The following is a 23,004-nucleotide window of genomic DNA, read 5'->3' as shown; positions in this document are numbered from 1 at the left end:
TAATGTTTTCCCTCTCTGTTGAAATAAATTTAAGCTTTTAAAAATGGTTGAAACCGTCTGTTATTAGTCTAGGCGTATACAGAGCTTATGACCTGTCATTGGCTGGTATCGGATATACAGATCTGGTGGCTACAGTTTTGTAATAATTTCGGCGAATAGATCTTGTCCAATGAAGAAATCTCTTCCCTCTTTCTCAAATCCAATGAAATGCGTATTATGTACTTCTGGATTACCATCTTTCAGCACAAAGATGCTAACGCTACCAGATTACTGAGAGCTCCTTCGGGCAGTTTTTCTCGTTCAGCAACGAGCATTTTTTCCGTGTATGTGTGCACCGCCAAAAAGACTTATGCCCTCAGATGCGGTGAGCGGTATGTGGTGGGCAAGTTATCATTGGCTGGTTTAAGTGGCCGCTTTACACACTGTGTCATGTTCATAATTCTGTCTATGTTTAAACATCCCCATTTTCTCAATTCTTCCATCTATTGTTTTACTTAAAATCTCCATCTTAGATCAGGCTGAGCCAAGTTAGATGGAAACTATCATAAACAGAGAACACTTCCTTTTTTATTTTATATAAATTGGTTTTATATAGATTCCCTGTTATTAAATATGTATACTAATTTTTTGCAATAAATTTATAAAATAAAAAAATAAAAATAGATCTAAATAACTTCCCAGGGAGGAAATCTAGGCTGTCTACATACTTAAGGCATTGTTGATAAAAAAAATAGTACTTGAAAAATCTTTGGATACCTCCCTTTGGATATTTACAGTCAATAGAATTAACTAACTTTCACATGTGATTCTATTACTAATTTATTCAAATGAATTTAGTAATCTAATGCCATAGAATTGAAAATAGTTTAGAAGGAGCGGTTAATCATATTTGAATACATCGGACTAATTCCCCCACTTAGACACACTTTGGCTGCGCGCATATTTGAAGTCTGCGCATAATATTGCCAGATCGCGAAGAATATAACCATAACACAAATGTAAGGTAAAAAAAAAACAATTTGTTAATTTTTATAAAATTTTATTGTTCACTCGGAAACATTGATTGACACAACAGAGTAGATAAGTAAAGGGTCATTTAATAAGAGTAATTGAATTAATGAACTTTGAACTTCAAATATAAATCAAATTTTATTTGACATAAAACGGATATTTTTATATCATGTTAAATAATATTTTATGCTTTAAAGATAATGTCGGTCAAATGTCCACTACGGTGTTGTTTAATCCGATGTTCAATTTTCATTATTTCTCTTATTATATGAGCAAAGTAGGGTAAACAAAATACTACCCAGGCAACACTAACGAAATTTCCATTTTGTTTCTTCGAGAATCTGACAGATGGAAAAATAATTCGATTTTTAAGTGATTTATTTGCTTTTTAAACATTCGTTTGTTAATTACACATGAAATGTGATTGCATCCTGTTTCTTTAAGATCCTAGCAGTATTTCTACACTTTAAAAAGACACAACACGGCATGGTTAAATTCGAATCAGGAGTTGCGTACTGAGAGACGTCTACAAAGAAACTAATGGGTCAAAACGTAAACCTACTCATTTATGAGTAGTTGAGTCCCCTTCTTTTTGATGTGCGTATGCGGTTTCTGGACTATTCTTAATTCTATGTCTATTGCATTAGATAATTTTCGTTCGAATGAATCATCTTTAGCAATAAGTACATAAAATATTATAGTTTAAATTACACATAGCTATAAACATAATCAAATGTACAAAAGAATAAAAGCATTACATTAAAATTAATCATCTTTATCATTCCATGTCCGCTCCCTGGGAGCATATGGTGTCCACGAAGAACCTCCAGGCATCTCTGTCGGCTGCCAGCTCCTGTGCATGTCAAGTCAGGTTCGCTGACGAGCAGTCAGCAGTGGACGTCCAGGACGTCGAGAACCTGATGCCTTGTAAAGTAGGCGAGCGTGGTTAAGGCTCTCAGGAGGCATCCGCAGTACTTGGCCAAGCCAACCGTATCGCCTCCGCTTGATGACAGCTGTCACCGGAGTTTGTTACGTCTGTTCTCTTATTATAAGAATGAATAGAAAACAAAAACAGTTTATAAGGTATTAAGCAATAAAACAAAACATGAAAAGGAAATTAAGAAGAAAAGTTACTGAAGAAGTTATAAATAATTGAATGAGGAACTTCAGTCCTACGGGAAATTGGATACAAAAAAGTTTCTTGAAAATGTACGAAAAAAATTTATGAAAAAAAAAAAAGAAAATGAACTACTTTGAACGACGTCACTAGTTTATATGAATCAACATATGATAAGAGAGCTGTGAAAGATATCCGGTTTACTTACCGTGAACGGACCAATCGTCAGAACTAACAGATAATAAACAGAACCTCTGACGTCACATGCGAAGTAATTTCAGAAATACGAAACTTAAAAAAGATCATAGCGCTGATAATACGATATATATTTTTTTTAAATTGGCTTAGTTCAATATTCTATTAACATTTTTTTTTTAAATCACTGATCTTCCCGCAATTTTTGGTAACAAAAGTCTACAAAGTATAAAAAAAAAGCGATTTTCTAATGAATGTTGATAAATCGAAAGTGATGGTTTTTGAAAGGGGTGAAAATATAACTAAATGTGAGATCAGTGTGAACGGAGATATTTAGAATCAGGTAGAAGAATTAGTGTATTTGGGAAGTATGTTTACTTGGGATAGAAAGACTGAGAAACATATTGAAAGGGGGGTGAGTGCCGGGAAAAGGGTGAACGGTACACTGAAATCTACTTTGGCAAGCAAATGTTTGTCGCAGGAGGCAAAACCAGCTAACAAGGAGTTTTAGCGCCAGTTCTAATGTATGGGAGCGAAGTATGGAATTGAAAAAATAGTTATAAAAGTAGATTAAATGCTGTCGAAATGCGATCCTTCAGGCGAATGTGTGGTAAAACGATTTATGAAAGGTGCACAAATGTCGAGAACCGCGAACTATGTAAGGCTGAGACAAGCATTATCGACAGAATCAAGAAAGGGGTGCTGCGTTGGTTTGGACATGTAGAGCGAATGGACAGCGAAAGAACGGCTGAAAGGATCTACGATATGAACGTCGATGGATGCAGAAATCGAGGAAGATCGAGAAATACGTGGCACGGTCAAGTCCATCAATACAGGTTAACGTCGTTTTACGCCGGGGTTCTGTTTCGAAAGACACCGGCATAAAATGAACACAAAAATAATGGAAGATATTAGGTTAGGTTCCGTGTCAAAATTCTAAGAACAATCTAACATGTTTATTTAATACATATCCTATATATATTCATAATAACTTATAAATATGTTTAATAAATACAGTTTAAATTATTTTACAAAATAAATAATAAATTTTTGAAAAAAATAATGATTTTTTTCATAATAAATACTAACTCACTAGATCGTCGGTACTAAATTAAATACTTTTAAAAAAAATCCAATTTCATTTGATTTGATTGTTTTTGCTTCCTTTCTTACAAAATCATAGCATAAATAACAAATATTTTTTTAATTTAAAAAATAATAAAATAAAGTAATACCTTTTTATTTTTTTAAAAAACAAAACCTTAACTAACTCGGAAACAATTTCACACTCACAATAGGCCGCTCGCGTACGTGGTAATAGAATAAAACAACGTGTAAAAGTGTGTCTGCTATTAGAATCGCGGCGCCTACTGTCAACCGGCGTACTTGTAATCGGCGTCAATCGAACCGGCGCAAAACGACGTTTACCTGTACTTGAAGACGGACATGTTAGAAGGAATAATCGGCGTGAGCGCATGAGGAGATGAATGAATGAAGAGGAAGCGAGGTCTGTATGCAAAGACAGAGCGATGTGGCGTTCTATCTTCTCTGCTCTCTGTTTGGACTTGGAACCTGGAAAATTTCACTGCCTTATCCCTATCGATGTGCAAATATACTCACAAACGAGATCTATGGAGCTCTGGTGGTTGAGAAGGACTATGTTTCCTGTCGAGTTGTCGATGTTATGTTCTCCGCGCACTTCCCAGGTCAGTCCTATGAGTTTGCCGCACAGAGTGCACAGGTACGCTGGTATTCTGGAATCAACAGAGTTCTCAATTAGTCATTCCTGTTCGATTTATGGAATACATTCCTTACATTTACAGGACAGCGTCCCAATAACCCACCACGGCGGCGAAGGAGCAGCCCAGCTTGACCCCCGACTGGTACACGCCTCTCATCCCTACTCGTTAGTGTAGTAGTAGATAAACCTTCTAAAAAGTCGCGTGGACGACAAAATGGAGCGGCTCGGTCACTGAATTATCAGAATAATATCTGAAGAATATGCCTACAGAAGAGCGCAAGACCGTTCCAGATGCAGGAAGACTGTCCACAGATGAGCCATGCCTGGAGTCAGGCGTGATCACCGTCCTCAGACATGCGGCACGGATTGAAGAGAGATGTATCATGCGGGGTCCTAACTCCTAACTAAAGAACTAAAACTTGAAAAAAATTGTAGTAAAATGGATACAATATGAGAACATCAGAACAATATCATATACAACATTATAAAACGAGACAAGGACGGTCGAGATTAATTAACCAGGGACTAAAATAATATAATAAACTACCAGACAAAACTAAACAAAAAACTTAGACAACCTTTGCAAAAGATGTTAAAAATATTATCGTTAACAATAGAATACAAATTTTAAAAAGAAACGTTTTTTTGTTAAATGAATGTAATCTATAAACAAATAAATCAATTTTAATTAAACATAAAACACAAACCAATACTTCCCTAAAAAAATGATTTCTAAACGATCGGTACCTATTTTTTTACATAGTAAAATTAGCTACAAGTTAGCTAATCTTTTCAGTAATTTTTTTTTCAAATTAGTTTGTCGTTAATCGTGGTGATCTGAGATGGGTGTTCATTTAAAAATAACTTTTTAAAATAACTTAAAAATAAATTCACCGCACTCCATTAAATTTTGAAATAGGGAATTGCGTAAGTGTGTTGATTCACATGGGGCGGTCGCCTAGTACTGGAATTCAGAAGTCCGCGCATGCGCAAATTGAGATATTTAGTGTCTTTTTTTTAGTAATTAAAAAATAAAATAAAAAAACATAAAAACACACCTTATTTTTAAAGGGCAACAAAATATATCGTAGGAAAAATAGTTAAAATCTTTAGTTTGAATCCAGCATAGTGCGTGTTTTTTGAAAGAAGGAAAATATAAAATAAAATATTATCAGTAAAAAAAGTATTAAACATTTTTAGGTCAATAGATATACATGTCTCTGTGCTAGCCTCGTTTTAAAATGTGATATTTCTAGCACACGATTCCTTCCTAGACTTGATCTATTTGAATTACTAGTAAATAAATTTTGGTTCATGCATATATATTTTACACATTGAAAACAATATATTTGTCTTATTTCCAAAAGTTGAGCTTCTTGGAACAATTGGAAAGAGGGAAAAATGCGATTTTAGTGAAGCATTATTTTTAAGATCAATTTTTGAACAGATTCTAATGGTTTGCTATTTATTTATTTACGCTTTATTAATTTAGTTCATAACATCTTAAGAACTAATATAAACTTTTAATAATATTACAACATTTTTATCAAAATTTCTCAATAAAAAAAAATTCAAATTAATTTGAAATATTTCAATTTTTTTATCTATTTATTTCTTCAGGTAACTCATTGTACAGCTTCAATCCCTTGTACAATGAGTTTTGAGATTCTGTTTTTCTCCTCATAGTTAATATTTTTTTTTTATCCCTTGTTTTATATGTATGACATTGTTGTTTAAATTTTATTGTTGCTTTTATTTTGTTCATCACCTTAATTATTTTATGCATAAAAATTGCTACAGTATATTTAATTTGCTGCTTTACTGTGAGCAAGCCAATTTCTTTGTGCATTATTTCTACATTAGAATAGATATTTCTTTTGAGTATAATCCTCATCGCCTTATTTTGAAGAATTTTTAAATATTTAATTTCTCCTTGATAACATAAAAAAAGAATGGAAGAACAATAATTTATGTGGACATATGATTGTTTTATATATAAGAACACTACTTTTTATATCTATTACATTTCATAATCTTCTTATAAATGATTTTTTTTCTTACATATTGAGAATGTGTTTTGAAATTAAAATATTTATCTAAGTAAACCCCGAGATACTTTGTTTCGTTCACAGAATTTATGTTTAAATATTCAATATTAATATTGTATTCCTGGGGTATAATTTTTTTCCCAATATTTATGTATTTTGTTTTTGAGATATTTAATTTTAATTTATTCACTTTAAACAATTTTGATATATTTCCTAAATCGTAATTAATCTTATTTATCACTGTATCATAATTATGTCCTGATATATGGTTGTTAAAAGCTCCCCATCATCCAATTATTCCATAGGAAAGCGATGACTGTACAAGTGCATAATATACCATTTTAATAGTATTTAGCTGGGCGTAAATACTTAATCGTTTGAACACATAGGTCAAATATCTCAGTTTATTAATAATTACTTCAAGATGATTGGTCCATTAAGGTTGACAGTCAATAATTACTCCTGGGTATTTTATGCATCTTTCAGACTTCATTTTAAAATTAATATTTCACTTCCACCCTACTTGGAAATCGAACCCAGGACCTCAAGAATGGTAAGCGAACACGTAAACCTCTGCACAACGAGGCTGACTTATCTCCACTCGATTTCCTCTGTCATAATTTTTACCTGAGAGCAGCCATCGAGTCCAAAACACTCGTCCAGGGTTCTGGTTCTATCTCACACACATGACTGTATTCTTCATCCGCCCGGAGACGGAGAGAAGTTTTATTTTACACATTATTAATCTGCTTGGATACATATTATGTTTACTGTTTACGATTTATGTAACATAAAACAATATTTATTATATTAAATACATATTTTATGGGTCAATCGTCAATATTTGAGGCCGGTTTATAAAAAAAACATTGATAATATGTTTTGGTAGTGGTCATAGTTCAACGTTTGTTATTGGTTAAAAATGACACCTTCATTGGAAAATTACAATGCTCGATGGAAAAAGTGTAAATTGTTTAAATAAGGTATATAAATGCTAAAAACAAACTGCACATACTGTTTTTGTTAATATAATAATAGTCTATTATATGCAATATACGATGTTAACATTAGAGATGCAAGGCTGTAAAATTACCGCGGTATTTTTAATTACGGGAATTTCACCAGATTTTGGTAATATACGTTTTTTTCGGTAAGAAACGAATTTGACGTGCTAATTTTAATTTTTCAAAGATATTACAAATACGAGTAGCTTTGTTTTATGACACTTTACATGACTGCGAAACCAGGCTTAGATCCATCGGGTGGTTGTCGAGATTTATTTTAAGTATGGGACGTTCAAGGTCATTCGGTATGTACTTTTTTTACTTTTTTTTAAAATAAAAAATGTTATTATGTTTTGAAACTTAACATGATCGGTAGACATAAGTAAAACGTCAAGTTTGTGTCCTTGAACGACCACCGCTCATGCCGGGATTTTGAAAAAATGGTGTTAAAAATCAGTTTTTTGTGTATAATTACGTCCCTGTAGATTTTATAGAAAAAAAAAACAAAAGTCTGAGAAAATAAAAATGACTTAAAAATCGTAATATTTTTTTCTTTGGACCAATATTTTCCAAGATACGCGTTTGAACATCAAATACATTTTATCAAAATAGCGGAAAAGCGGTATTTACACTAACTTTTTACTAATTATTTGATGGTTGACCTACGAAAAGTCATCATCATCATCATCATTTCATGTCCGCTACCTAGTTGAGTTGAGTTCCGGATTCGATTTCCCGTGAGAATACAATAATTTACGCATTTTTTAAACATTTACCCCAATTTTAAGCCCACTAATAAAATAGTAACTAATAATCGCTGAATTAGGTAACTGAATTTGAGCAAAAAATAGTTGCAGGTGACAAAAACGTTTCGATATTAAGTGATGTGCTGACATTCCATTTAATAAAATAGAAACTATGAAATTATAAAGAGAAATTACATCATTTTAATTCATCAACTTTGAAAATTACCGGGAATCACTTTTTGCTAATACTAACCAATCAACGTATGAATTATATACGACCGAAGGATAAGAGAGCAGGGGCGGTTTTAGCTCTAACAGCGCCCTGGGCGGGATTTCTACAGCGCCCCCTATCTTCCACCCCTTTAAACCCATACGAAAAAAGGCCATTTATTAAAAAAATACTAATAATTTTTTACTTTTCCAGCCTTTCTCATCAACGAACTCTTTTATTTAAATACTTAAGTTTATGTTTTCCGCAATTTCGTTTTCGATTGACAATGATGTCAATGTTGTCAATCTAGATTAAAATATTGTCGATCGTAGATAAGTTTTTATCAGTTTAAGTTTAGAAAAACTAATTTCCCAACAAGCAACCGTTACAGGTAAAGTGATCAATATTCGCAACGCTATCCATAAATTTAGATGTAGTTCTTGTAAGTTACGGTCTTTGATAAAATTCAAAACAATGACAGGATTAACCACATTCTGATCAGGCAAAAATTATTTCAGACTTACGAGTTCATCACACAACATACAACATACAACCATCTATATCGGATTTAGAATGTACTGTTAATTTCAATTGGAAATTACCACAGAGTTTGAGAAGGTCTGGTTTTTCTGATTTTTTTTTATATTGAACAGAAAAAACCAAGATTTCGAGTACTTATTTAACTTTTCAAATCTTTCATTGAGTGAAATTCAGGTAGTGTCCAAAAGGCTGTAGAAAAATTCAACTTCAAATTTCTTTTTTGGAGAAGTTATAGGCTCATCGTGGACCACTATAGCGAGTTTGTCGCTAGATTTAGGAAATTTACGAGTAAGTTGGACTGGCTTGATGAGCGAGAGGATAAAATGGGGCGCCTGCAGCGACCCTTTATATCTGGCGCCCTGGGCGGTCGCCCAACCGCGCCCTACCCTAACGCCGCTACTGGATAAGAGTATTCATAATAATTAACAACCTAACAGGCAACAGTCGGCTATCGTCGCAGGAAGTGTATTGGTTTCTATTTTGGAAGTAGCTCACCATTAATATTAATATACCATCTGAGAAACCGATCTCATACAGCTTATTTAATAAGACATCATGGTCGAGAGTATCAAAGACCTTGGTGAAGTCATTATATGAACAGTCTACCTGATGTCCTGCATCCAGAGCTTCCGTGACGTAGTTCGTGAAAACCATTAGAATGGTCTCAACCGAGCGGCCTTTCCTAAATCCATGTTGTTCATCAATAATCAATGTCTCTACTCGGGAAGTGATGATTCTACATATGATAGTTTCAAATACCTTCGCTAGTGCAGAAAGAACAGCTACAGGTCTGTAATTTTCTACTGATGACTTAGATCCTTGACTTTCGACGTCTTCCATGTTTCTGAGAAGACCTCCGTATTAAAAGAAAGACTTTACAAAAAATAGGGTGGTTTTTTGATCAGTTCCACACAACTTTTTAGGAAGAATGTCAGAATAAAATCTGGACCGAGAGAATGAGTATAACTTAATGTTTTACTAGTGCCGGCCACGTCTTTCTCATAGATATTTTGAACATCAATAAACTGTGCACCGGTCTGTGAACATTGCTTAGCAATATTGACATTCAGAAGCGGAGGTTCATTGCTATAAACTGTTTTAAACTGACCTGCAAACTCCTCGCCTATGTTTGCACCCCGAACCAATTTTTCACCCCATGTCATGGAGTCAACATTCTCGCCATCCGCCTTTTGTGACCTTATGTAGTCTCAAAAGGTATTCGAATCTGGAAGAATGCTGCTTTCCATGTTGGAAATGAGCTCCCAGAACGCCAATCGAATACTACGTCTTACGACAGATCTGTAACACCCAAACATCTCGTAATCACCGCGACAGCCAGAAGCTTTCCACTTTTTATGATAGAAATGCTTAGTCTGTATGTCTCTAACAATATCCCCAGAAAACAATTTCAAATACCGCCTCCCACCAGTAGCCTGAAATTTATTATTCTTTTATTAATTAAGGTGATTTATGAAATCAAAAGCATACTACCTTTCAAAACGTTAAGATACATATATACCTCGCTCATTGAATCCATTATATCTTACGGAGTGCGTGTCTGGGGTCTCACCTTTCAGTCTCATCTGGGTAAAATTTATGATATTCAGGTGAGACTGTTGAGGGGGATCGTACCGGATAGCATAACCCGTGAGGCGAAACATATGGGCGAAAGTGTATATTTTAAATTCTATAATGTCCTGCCGGTAAAACAACTTCGTGACTACAAATTCATTGTAGATCACTTTGTTGATCCGGAATATAAAAAAAGAGTTTCCCACACTCACAACACTAGATTAAAAACTAAGGGCTCCCTGTCTGTTCCCCGAATTACAAATCACTTCGGAGAGCGAACATTAAATTGCGTTGTTCCAAGATTGTTCAATAATCTCCCACAAACCATCATCAACATGAAAAATCTTTAAATGAAAAAAAAAGAACTGAAGAAATATCTTCTTGATACTTTATAGTGCCTGTTTATAAATAAATCTGTAAAATACAAATAAAATAAATGTAATTTAAACCTGTCATAAAAAATTTTTTTTTTAATTTTCCCCCTGAAAAGTCTTTAGACTTAGTGGTAACAAATTGTTTTATGTATTTATTAATTATAAAATAAACGCTGCTCTGCAGCACTGAAACTGAAAATCTATTTCATATATTTTTATCGGTATTCGTAGTATGTGATATTTCCCTATTTACGCTCTGCAGCATTTTAAATTACCGGCGACGGCAAATTGTATTAAATTTTTAAGTTTTAATAGATGATAGCAAAAAGATCAAAGAACAATGTAAAAATAAACGAATCTCAGAAAGATATCACGGTATATTTGCAAATTAGATAACAGAATATCTGTATAATTGAATAATATAGAGCTTAAATCTTTTGACACACATAGATACGAGACAGATATAAGACATTATAAATAACAAAATTGCTGACAATTTTCAATATCGAATTTTATCAAACTTTATCGTAATTAATGAGAATTCTTATTATTGAAGACGGGGGTCAGTACTAAATAAGCTCCTGACGTCACTGCAACCTATGGAGATCTATTGTGACGGGTCCCCGTAAATTAATTCTCGCCCGAGCCCAGGTCTCCGAAGAGCCGGGCTCTAGAATGCAGGGCGAGTGCTTTTTTATTATTATTATTGTGGATAATTTATATGGCGTTATTTTCGTGAAAATCAACTCAAGGGCGCTGTACAATAAATGTCCCAACACGTCTTGCAGCTACATAGCGCATAGACGGTTGGGATTTTAGTTCCTAGTTTCCAATATAGTATAATTATATAACAGAAAGGAGCTAGATTAAAGCACGTCTTGGAGCTACAGATCGCATAGACGATATGAAATCTAGCCCCCATTTACATTATTTAAAAATTGAATTTGGGCGTTTACAAATGAGAGCTGGATCACAACATATCCTGCAACCACAGAGCGCATAGACTGTTGGAATTCTCGACACTATTTATGAATTTTAAGTTTCAAATAATTTGATAGTATTAACATACACACGGAAGCTAGTTTAACGAATGTATTGCAGCTACAAAGCGCATTGACGTATGACATTCTAGAAATTTAACAATTATTCTACGTTCAGCTCTCTGGCAACCTCCCTATTCCTCGGATGAAATGCTGTAGAGGAGATAGAACACTGCAAAACACCGAAATACCACGGAGTCACCCTTGATGGAACGCTAACGTATATGGAGCACTGCATGCAAACTCAGCAAAAGGTATGCACAAGAAACAATATAATACGTAAACTCACGGGGACCCTATGGGGTGCAACGTCGTGAGTACTTAGAACTTGGGCGCGAGGCTTGTGTGTACCAGCAGCGGAATTAGAATTCCCGGTGTGGCAAAAATCTGCCAACTCCAAACAGGTGGACATAGCAGTCAACGAAACGGCACGAATAGTAGCAGGATGCTTCAAGCCAATACCAACTGATAAACTATACTCAATCATCGGAGTTGCTCCACCTCACATTTAAAGAAGGATAGCCGCAGAAGCAGATAGGTACAAACAAATCCATGATCCTAAACAGGTCCCCTAAACCACTACCAAAGGCCTCGCGTCTAAGATCTAGAAACAGTTTTATCAAAGCCACCTCCCCTATTGAATCCTCACAACAATGGAGAGAGAAATTGTGGCAACCGGATTTTGGAGCGAGATCGTGGATGAATCTACATGAGAGTATCCACATTGTCATGAGTATACAAACTGATATCCAGATATAAAAAAATCGATCATAAAATGTATACATTGGCTGGACACGAGGACACTGCAGAATAATTGGCAATAAAAGGCTCGGGAAGCAATTCTCAAAAAGACAGTTCCCGATTTTGCTGACTTTCCAATAAAGTTTGCCAAGAGGAAAATAGGAAGCAGAATTTTACAACTCTGTAATGATCGGTATTTAACAAAACCCACAGGAAAGGTAAAAAAAACGTTTTTTCCATCAATTTACCATGATTTTGAATTCAGGAAACTGCAGCATGCAGGATACGAACTTGCGCAAATCTTGACAGGACATGGCGGATTCATGAGTTACTTGCACAGATCCAAAATATCTGAGATCAACACTTGCCCATGCGATGATGTTTCTGTCCAAGATGTCTCCCATCTGTTGAGGCATTGCCCCTTTTTAGTTTACAGAGAATGCAACTGGAGGCGCGATGCAGAAGCCGAAATGAGGATTTACACAATGTTCATGTAGTAACTTGTCAAGAGAGGTAACATTATACATGATAGATACAATAAAGGCAATAAAAGGTATCAATGATAGCAGGATTCCAAATACCGAACACTCTTCAAGTGTTTTTATTTATATCCCTACAGAGATGAGGTAGAATTTTTTCAAATTCAGGATTATGGATATTCGAGCGTTTACAGGGCTTATGACCTGTCATTGGCTGGGTTAAGTGGCCTTTAAGTAGATACTACAACATTCCCCATTCCGCTTATTAGCGAATATCCACACAGGTTCTCTCTTCAAGTACACTCTTCAAGTGGATCGGAAGGTCTGTTGACGAATAATAACAATTCGCCTTCTCCCGACGAGTTTTCTGTGGTTTCCTCGTCACTAGAGCAAATGCGGAGAAGCTCCTAAAACAGGCCACAACCGAAACGTCCCACCCGATCCTTTCATATTATACAAACTAAAAAGTTTCTCGTACATTACAAGCAAGGTAAAAACATAATGCTACTCACATATTAAAAATAAAAAAAGTATCCAAGGAGGTGAACATCTACCCTACTCTCTAAAGGTCGCCCCTAGCTCGGGTGGTATTACACGATGTAAAATAATCTCCAAAGGTAGGGGTACCTCTCTGGTGATGATACCTTGTGTGACTGCTGCGCAACCCATGATGACAGCCACCTACTGACATGCCTTCTCATGGGAGAAGGCTGCTTTCCTGGGGACCTAATTGTGGCGGGTGACGAGGCGACTTTCGTCGCCGCATATTGGAGTGACAGATTTTTTTTTTTTTTAATTTGAAAAATTTATTTATAAACCCTTACGGATTATTACATTCATTTCACAAAAATGGTATAAACTTTTTTCATTCATACTCTGTTGTTCAAAATAATATTTTTTACATCTTTTGAAAAGTTTGTCTTTTGTTTAGTTTTGTCTGGTAGTTTATTGTATAATTTCGGTCTCTGGTTCATTAGTATTGATTGTCCCTGTCTTATTTTAAAAAGTTGTATATGATATTTGTCTGATATTCTCGTATTATGTCCATGTTGACTACAATTTTGTACAAGTTTTAGTTCTTCGTATTAAATTACATTAGTGGCTAATTTATGAATAAATTTTAATGATTCTAGTTGAAAAAGTTCAGTTATATTTAATTGCTTAGTTTGTTTAAAAAGTTCTCTAGTTGCAGTTAGATAGGGAAGGTCATATACTAACTTTAATATTTTATTTTGTTGTCTTTGTAGTCTGTTTATGTCATTTTGATATCCTGTTCCCCATAGTAGTTGCATATAACATATTTAAGTTTTTACATAGGCTTTATACATTAGATTTTTTTCCGTTTTTGGAACAATTTTTTTGATTTAAAAAAAACACTCGATAATGTCGCCACTTTGCGAATTAAATTGTTGATATGAATTATCCATATCAATTGTCTGTCTATTGTTAGTCCTAAGTATTTAACATGTTCAATTTCAGTAAGTCGTTCATTATTTATGCAAGCATCTACTTTGTGTCATTTTTTTCTAGATTAAAAATAGATAATATTGCATTTTTTTCATTAAGTGTAAGTTTGTGTTTGTCCATTTAGTCAACATAATTAGGTCTTTTTTTGTTAATGCGTCTGTTTGATTTTTATAGAATAGTCCAATGTCGTCGGCCGAATCCAGCCGGACGTAAGTATTGTGATATTATTGCTAATATAAATATTTTCACTTACAGTGCATTTGTGTAACTTCTCGGCTTTAAAAACATTAGCGGGAGAACAACGGTCGCGTTGAATAAACTTGACACAATGAAGAACACAAACTATAAAGAAAAGAAAAAACAAGTTATTTATTAAAAAAAACACAGAGTTGAGAAGAAGGAAAAAGAAAATGGCAGAAGTTTTCACATTTTGGAAATTGGAGATGAAAAATATATTCTTACCCGCGGTAAAAATTAAAGCATCGAATTTTACGGCAAAGTTTCTTGAAAATGTATAAAAAAATTATTTTTTTTACTTTGGTACTGAGGGGGGTAAATATTTAAATTAAGTAGGTGCCTAGGTACTTTTTATGGTCGAATTCCAAAATATTTTTTTTTTTAAATACTGAATTGTTTTTGCAAATGTCAAACTCTGCTTTTCTAACAACAGGGGTGCATGGGATTACGATTTTCATAAAACATATAATAAACTGTTGATATTATTTAAGTACTACCAAAAATCCAGTGAAAAGGAATAAATGGGTAGAAATTATAAGGAAATGATATATCTGGTAGAGATCCACAAAAAAGAATGCTGTTTGTAAACATTCAAATACAAACTTTTTTTACATGCAAAAAAACCATCTTCCCAACTTTTTAGTATACGCATTCTCGTCTAATGCAACCCTGGTAAGTCGATAAATAAAAAAATTATACTCTTAAGTTATTTTGAGGTTAATCTACAAACATGTGCAGCGCAAAGCTCACTATTATGCAAAAAGCCGCACGTAAGTCGGTTTAGCCGTTTAGGAGTTTAGGGACATCACACGCACTGCAGAATTATAAATGTATATATATATAGATATTAACACAATTATAAAATTAATAAAAAATATAATTACCTACCTTCATGTAATATCGAGCAGCCGAACTTATGTTGTAAAGAATTATTACAAACATCATAAAACAGGCAAACAGTATACTATAAAGCGCCATTTTGTCTGAAACAAATAAAAAAAATATTAAAAACAAATCTTGATTGAAAATTATCCAATCGTCCTTTCTCGATTTGCATCCAATGGTGAATAGAGCACTGAATTTTTACTCCAATTTCAGCGAATCTTGATCATTTACGACACATAGAAGGAAAGGTAATGACGAAAGTCATCGCTATCCTACGAGGGCAGGTGAGGCTTTCAGACTCCCCAAAACAAGAATCCGGGCAACTCAAAACAATCTGTATCATAGGACTTAAAACGTTTAATGAATTGCCAAAAGAGATTAGGGATGCTGGGTCTATAGCATCGTTTCTTGGGATGGCGATGACTCTTAAAATACTGTGGCAAATAATCCCTTTGCGCGCGGTGATGTAACATCGTGTTACCACCAGTAAAAGACGGCATACATAATATTTTTTTCCCTTGAAATTGTACAGTGACAAATCATTAATGTATAAAATATATAATATTGGACCTAAAATAGATCCTTGTGGTACTCCAAAATTTACTGTTTGCAAAAGGCTTCGTTTTTCATTTACATATGTATACTGCTTCCGATTTGCTAAGTATGATTTTAATAGTTTACATTCTTTAAATTTTACTACTATGTCTACAGTATTCTACAGTATTCTAAAGCTAAGCGAATTGTACCTGCAGAGATTTACGAACAAAGAAGTAGTAATGATCTCCTGTACAAAACAATTAAAACTCTGCCTGTTCGAGGACTATTGTGGCTTTGCATCATTTTGGAACAATTTAATAGTAATACATTCAAGTTTCCTCTCAAACATAACCATAATACACGCTTCACGTCTAATGATGGCTTGGTAGTACCAAAAGTATGTAATAAATATGGAAATAGAACTCTCAAATATTTAGTACCTAGAATTTTTAATTTATTACCAAAAGAACTTAAATTTAACTCACATTGTAACAAGAGCAAAATAAGAGAGTGGCTACTCGATCAAGAGTTTATAAATGAATAGTAGCTTAGGTGTAAACATTTATATTTTTCATAAATTTTCTTATATTTAAAAAATAAATTTATATATTATTATTTGTATAAACATGTTTATTCTGATCTTTCCAGCTGTTAGTTTTTATCTGTTATTCATTGTTTTTATAAATTTAAATAATATTATTAAGTTAGTATAAATATAATCTTCACCAAAAAGCTACAAAAAGTGGCTTTTGAAATTTTTTTGTTGAAATGTGAAATTTTTTTAAATTGTTAAAATGTTATCAAATAAATAAAAAAAAATTAAAAAATGTCATTTAATTTTTTTGTCATGGTCTCAAGATGAACCGTATCAAAAGCTTTTTTGAAATCTAAGATTACTACCGCGATTGGAATTCCAGTATCCATGTTTGTTTGAATTAAATTTATTAAATTTACTAAGGCTGTTCCGGTTCCTTTTTTTTCCTGAAAGCCATGTTGATTGAAAGTTAGTATATTAAGATTTTTAACATGATCCATTAATCTCTTATGAATGTATTTTTAAAATATTTTGTTGAAAACTGTTAAATTTGCAATTGGTCTGTAATTGCTATGATCTGTTTTATCACCTCCTTTATATATTGGGGTGATTCTTGATATTTTTTATTTTTAGCCCTGTGAAAGCAAAATAAATTAAAGAAACATAAACACGCCGCTTATATTACGCGCTCCCCCATCACTGTCATCAACTGACTGAAGACTGAATCTGTTTTACCCACCACCCGCTACAGACCAGCGTCCTTGTTATGAGTTTTATCTTCGTGCTGTCTCTTATACAGATGTCTTGCCGAATCAGCGGACATTCATTCTTTGCGTAGCAAGGATAAATATTTTTCGTATTGCATCCAGCATAGTTATACAAATTTTACTTTCTAAATCCGGTGAAAAAATGTGTATTTGAAGATTCCAAAAAATATGAGTTCATAATTTAAAAAAATAACTACTGACTAGTTCAGCAACCTATTAAGCCCAAAAAAAGAAAATCATTGTTCATAAATTCACTCTATTTCTAGCACCACCCTATTCAAGACGAAAACCTAGCATCGACCTATCCAAAATCTAGCATCCTAGTCAAGACCTATCAACCAATCAAACAACAATTTAAAAAAAAAAAAAAAAAACTATTCAATATAGCCTAAAAAATCAATTATTTTTGCAATGTACGGATCTGAAAAGAGACTACAAGACCTTTAAAACAGATTCGGGTAAGTAGGTGGGACTTTCAATGTACGAAGAAAAGTCATCAAGTTTCTTCTTCACAATTGAAAGTGATAATAATTTAATTGAAATGGAATTTAAAAGGAATGTAAGAATTATGTAAATATTGAAGTCACGCGATCGTCACAATCCAAATAACACTCATCTTGTATAGGCAATTCTTATATAACGTGGGTCTATATCGTGTAAAAACATAATATATCGCACGTCCGCTCAAATAATCATAACTCGCAAAATACATTTTATACTAAGCTTTGAAAAAAGGACGTGGAAAAGGCCAAATATTTACCGAATTAGTGTGTCACTCAAATGAAAAATAATTAATTAATTAATAATGCGTTACTTACAACTCACGAAACAGAGCCCGGCCCATATTACCATATATTGAATTTTCGTCTATCATTTGGAATCCACAATACATTACTTATACTGACAGGCTGGAGAAAGTACAACACAAATGTTTAAAACATTAGAATTTCTGATGCTCACTTATATTTCCAAATTATGACTTATCTCCACGTTTTCACAAACTTATTAACCTTGAAAAAAGGAGAATATTAATAGACCTCACTTTCCTATACAAAATTATTAACAGTCTTACTGATTCGTCCCAGTTCCTAAATAAAATTCAAATTAACTGTCCATCACGTGCCCTACGAAATCATCCAACCTTTCAAATACCTAGCGTCAATACGAACTATTGTCAGAATTCGTTTTTACATAGATCGTGTTCCACTTTTAACAGCTTTTTTTAACCATATAGATATCTATCATACAGGATTACAATTATTTAAAATAGTGTATTGAAAGCTTTTAAATTAAACTCCCGTTGATCCCCTTTTCTCTTACATCACTTCACATTACATACATAAATATTGTTAATTTTAATAAAAAAATTCTACTGAAATTTGTATTACTGCGAAAATCGCTTTACTGAAATTTTATCAACTACGTTTGGTTTAAAATCTTCTCCTTATATTGCTTTTTCACATTTTTAATATTACCTATACCTGTTATTCTTTCTTTTTTCTCTGCTGCATTTACATGTTTTTATACTTTTAAACTACTTTTAATTATTTATATTGTATATGTATATAAAATCAATATATTGCTGCTCTTACTATGTGTCATTAATTTTGAAAATGTTTTTAAATTGAATTAATTTTTTTTTATAAGATTCGTCTCATCGTTTCTTTGAATCCCTTAAAATATGTATGTGTTTATTTATGTTTATCCTTTTTAAAAAATGTTATTATTATTTTATTTTATTTTTACATCTGAGCATGTTTTTCATTCTTTATTTTAATTCTTAACTTTTTATTACTTTTACATATTTTCTTAATTTTTTTACTTTAATTTTAATTTTTAAACAACTTCTAGTTATGTTTTTTTCCTTCTCTTTTTTGTACTTTAATTAATAACCTTACAGATAATTACTTTATAATATGGAAACTTCACTGGTCCATTAGAGTTAAGTCTAACTGTGTAAAATATAAAACTTTGTAACTGTACTAAATGTTTCCTAAATAAAGAAAATAAAAATAAAATAAAATTACATGGACGAGTTAAATAATATATGTAAATATATTTTTAGACTAGCGGACCCGACAGACGTTGTCTTGCTCGCACGTTAGCTTGCCTGCTATATCTGGCTGAACAAACGTTTTTTCGTAAATAAGGACCACGTCAATCTTTCCCTGTAGAATGACTTGTAAAATTTTATATTTTTCGCCTCTCATCACATGCCCAAAGTACTCAAGTTTTCTTTTCTTTATGGTCTTCAGTACCTCTTTATCTTTTTCCATCCGTCGGAGAACATCATCGTTTCGGACTCTATCCACCCAGGAGATTTTTAATATCCTCCTATAGCACCACATTTCAAAGGCTTCGATCTTTTTTGAAGTGTTTTGGGTGAGTGTCCACGTTTCGACGCCGTAAAAAAGTACCGAGAAGACGTAACATCGAGTAATGCGTATTCGGAGGTCTAAATTAAAGTCTCTACTGCAAAGAAGGTCACGCATACTGAAAATTTATTTCATTTAGCCGGCGGTTGGCAAGCCAAATGTAGAGAAAAGCAGTCGCCATAGTAATTGTGATTAAATTTTGACTTTTCTTCTTACTATTTTGTAAATGCAATATATTGTATTATTTTTTGTAGTAAACGCCGCTTTTTCGCCAATTAACTGTATTCATTTACGAGGAAAACAAAAAACAAACCAACACGAGCGTTGACTTAGAGATTATACACGCGTTGACTTATGACTGCGATAATTTAAGCATGTTCATTATTGTTCATTGTGATCGCTCAAATACTTAGCATGTTTTTAAGCACGTCGATAGTTATTTGTGATTGAGCAACAGGATATTTTTTTTCGATAAAATTTGACACAAAAAGTCAGTTGCGCGTATACTGTCAAAAGAGTGCAGAACTTATATACAAAACAATAATTGCCCCTCATTGGGACTATTGCTCTACTATATTATATTTAGCTAACGAGGGAGACATAAACAAGTTTGAAATACTACAAAATAGAGCAATGAGAATTATACTGAAAAAAAGCAAATATAATAGTGTTGAAAAAATGAGAAAACAATTGAACTGGATAGGAATAAAGAAAAGACTATTGTATAATGTATTTGTATTTATATATAAAGTGTTTAATAATCTCATGCCAAAGTATTTTATAAGTGAAATTATATTAAATAGAAATGTACATAAATATAGGACAAGAAATAGAAATAGGATAAGACTACCACTTAAGAAAAAAACAAAATCACAAAATAGCTTAATGTATAAAGGGTTAAAACTGTATGATGAGATGCCTGAAAGTATGAAGAATGAAAGAAAACTTACGGATTTAAAAAAAAAATGTTATGTTTATTGTAATAATGTAGTTATGTAAGAAATATTTAATAAGTATTTGTTATAATTGTAAATATATTAGTTAATATACAATGTAATATTAACTAACTTAAGTAAATAAATAAAAATAAAAGTGTAATTTAGCTAAAGTTCAAAGGGTGATTTCTTTGTTTTTAGTTTTAAAGATTTGAAGTTATAATTAATTCCGAAACTTTCATTATAATATAAAAATATGTTTAAAAGAATCGCTATTTCTTGTTTTCCTTATGGCCCTGCCACACGCTCGACGAGTGGTATGGGAAGTAGCGAGGAAAGGAGGCAGAGACGTAGTGTGGCAACATTACTCGTCATGCCGCTCGTCATGCTCCTCGTCGTGCCCATCGCTCCCTATTTTGTCGGTTTTTTGAGCGCGAGTCAAAGGGCCGGCAGTATGAGCGCGAGTGGGGCCCACATAATCGCGCGGTCGCAGTACGCAATGTACGCATCGAGCGCTCACACAAGACGCCCACGTCATCTTTAAATGATGTATATTTCTTTGTATGACATTTTTTTTACCATTTTTTGTATTTTTTTTTAACAATATACAGAAGAGGTGAAACAAAGTACCTATTAAAAAAGGATAATTACATATGTATTAACTGTAAAAATAGCAAAAAAAAATCCCACAAAGGCATGGCCTGTTCGTGGGTATACAAGAAATGTTTATGAATTTTTGCTCCTATAATAAATAGACAGATATAATATTTTTGTGTTAAATAAGAAAAAGAAAAGAAAATATTCTGTTAAAGACTATAAGGTACTTTTTTATTTTATAGTAATTAAAAAAATATATAAAAAACATAAAAATATTACATCATTCCATATTAATATACATTGATATAATTAGCTGTACTAAAAATGCATCTCGCTCACGCTGTCGCAGTTCCATCGTCCATTGTATAGAAAGACAAATGACAAGTGCGGAACGTCGCGATTAATTGCGCGAGTAGAGCAGTGTGTGGGCGGAGAGGGCAACATCGCGCGAGAGGGCGGCAGCGCGAGGAGCATGAGCATTAGCAGCGCAAGGAGCATAGTGTGGCGGGGCTATTACATTGTGTTATTTTTTAACATTTTTATGCCCGATAAACATATTGCCACATAAACAAAAATATGAAATTAAAACCGAAAAAAAAATCTTTTTTTTTCATTATTTTTCCTTGTATTTGCATAAAAAAATATTATTTTAGTTAGAACTAGAAAAATTGAGCATTGAAGCGTTAAAAAACACTGTGCTTCTTTATTACGGGTTACCAATGAAGTTACCCGGATTTTTATACAAAGAAATACATTATTTACAGGCACTTTGAAGTTGATGTATACTATAGTGAGAAGCCAGTTAGAGTATAACTCTACAATATGAACTCCTTACTACAACTGTCAACAAAATTCTTTTGAAAGAGTCCAAAAAAAATTCTTACGGTATATAAATTTTAAACTTAAAAAAGAATCAGTCATGAATTTTTAAATTACATTTTTTTACTAAAAACATTAAATCTTTTGAATCAAGAAAGGGGTGGTGCGCTGGTTTGGATATGTAGAGCGAATGGACAGCGGAAGAACGGCTGAAAGGATCTATGATGCGAATGTCGATGTATGCATAAAACGAGGAAGATCGAGAAAGACATGGTATTATCAAGTCCATCAAATACTTAAAGATGGACATGTCAAGAGTAGGAATAATCGGCGTGCGCGCATGAGGAGATGAATGAATGAAGAGGAAGCGAGGTCTGTATGCAAAGAAAATTTAAATTTAAATTTTGAACTTAGAATCAGTCATGAATTTTCAAATTACGATTTTTTACTAAAATCATTAAATTTGTTAAAACTTGACGATAGAAGAAAAATTATAGACCTTTTAAATTTATTCAAAATTGTAAATTCAATATGGGATTGCCCTGATCTCTCATCAACTTCAGGGTGCCTGAAAGAATGACTGGACAGGTGCCACCGTTTTGTAGCAACAATTCACAGACAGTGTATACTTGTAATGCCGTATTAAACAGACTTCATGAACTCATCTCCCATCCACCATCAAAGATGTTACTACATTATCTCTGTTTAAATCACGTCTAAAGAAACATCTCCTTTCTCTTCCTTAATCTCTCCTCCTTTCCTTTTTCCTCTTTCCTCTTTTTTCCCTTTTCCCATTGAGTAATAGTTTCGATTTAAGTTAATTTATAAACAAATACGTTTATTTCTATTTTTATGTATCGTTAGCTTTTTTTTTATTTTTTTTATTGAATATGTTCTGTAACTTAAATTATAAAAATAAAACTTTTATTTTATTGGTTGGTTGGAAGAAATTGTCATTTGGCAATAAGCCCGCCAATGTACAAATAACATTATGTACAAAAAGTTAAATAAAAAACTCGGCAATAGTTATT

The 23,004-nt window shown here is 33.0% G+C and overlaps 1 long non-coding RNA gene across 1 annotated transcript; it reads right to left on the bottom strand.

The window, feature by feature from the left end:
• Nucleotides 1–3,949: 3,949 nt before the first annotated feature.
• LOC148271195 (uncharacterized) lies at nucleotides 3,950–15,507 on the bottom strand. Its single transcript, XR_015825172.1, has 3 exons — nucleotides 15,412–15,507; nucleotides 14,540–14,628; nucleotides 3,950–4,077 (listed from the first exon to the last, which is right to left on the bottom strand). It is a non-coding gene; the product is annotated as an uncharacterized LOC148271195 (long non-coding RNA).
• Nucleotides 15,508–23,004: the final 7,497 nt, after the last annotated feature.

The sequence above is a fragment of the Micrasema longulum genome, unplaced genomic scaffold (genome assembly GCF_059751315.1).
Source record: "Micrasema longulum isolate JH-2025_06_02 unplaced genomic scaffold, ASM5975131v1 h1tg003031l, whole genome shotgun sequence".
Taxonomy (NCBI): Eukaryota; Metazoa; Arthropoda; class Insecta; order Trichoptera; family Brachycentridae; genus Micrasema; species Micrasema longulum.
The sequence above is the reverse complement of the archived record's forward strand: the minus strand, read 5'-3'. Positions and strand labels throughout refer to the sequence as shown.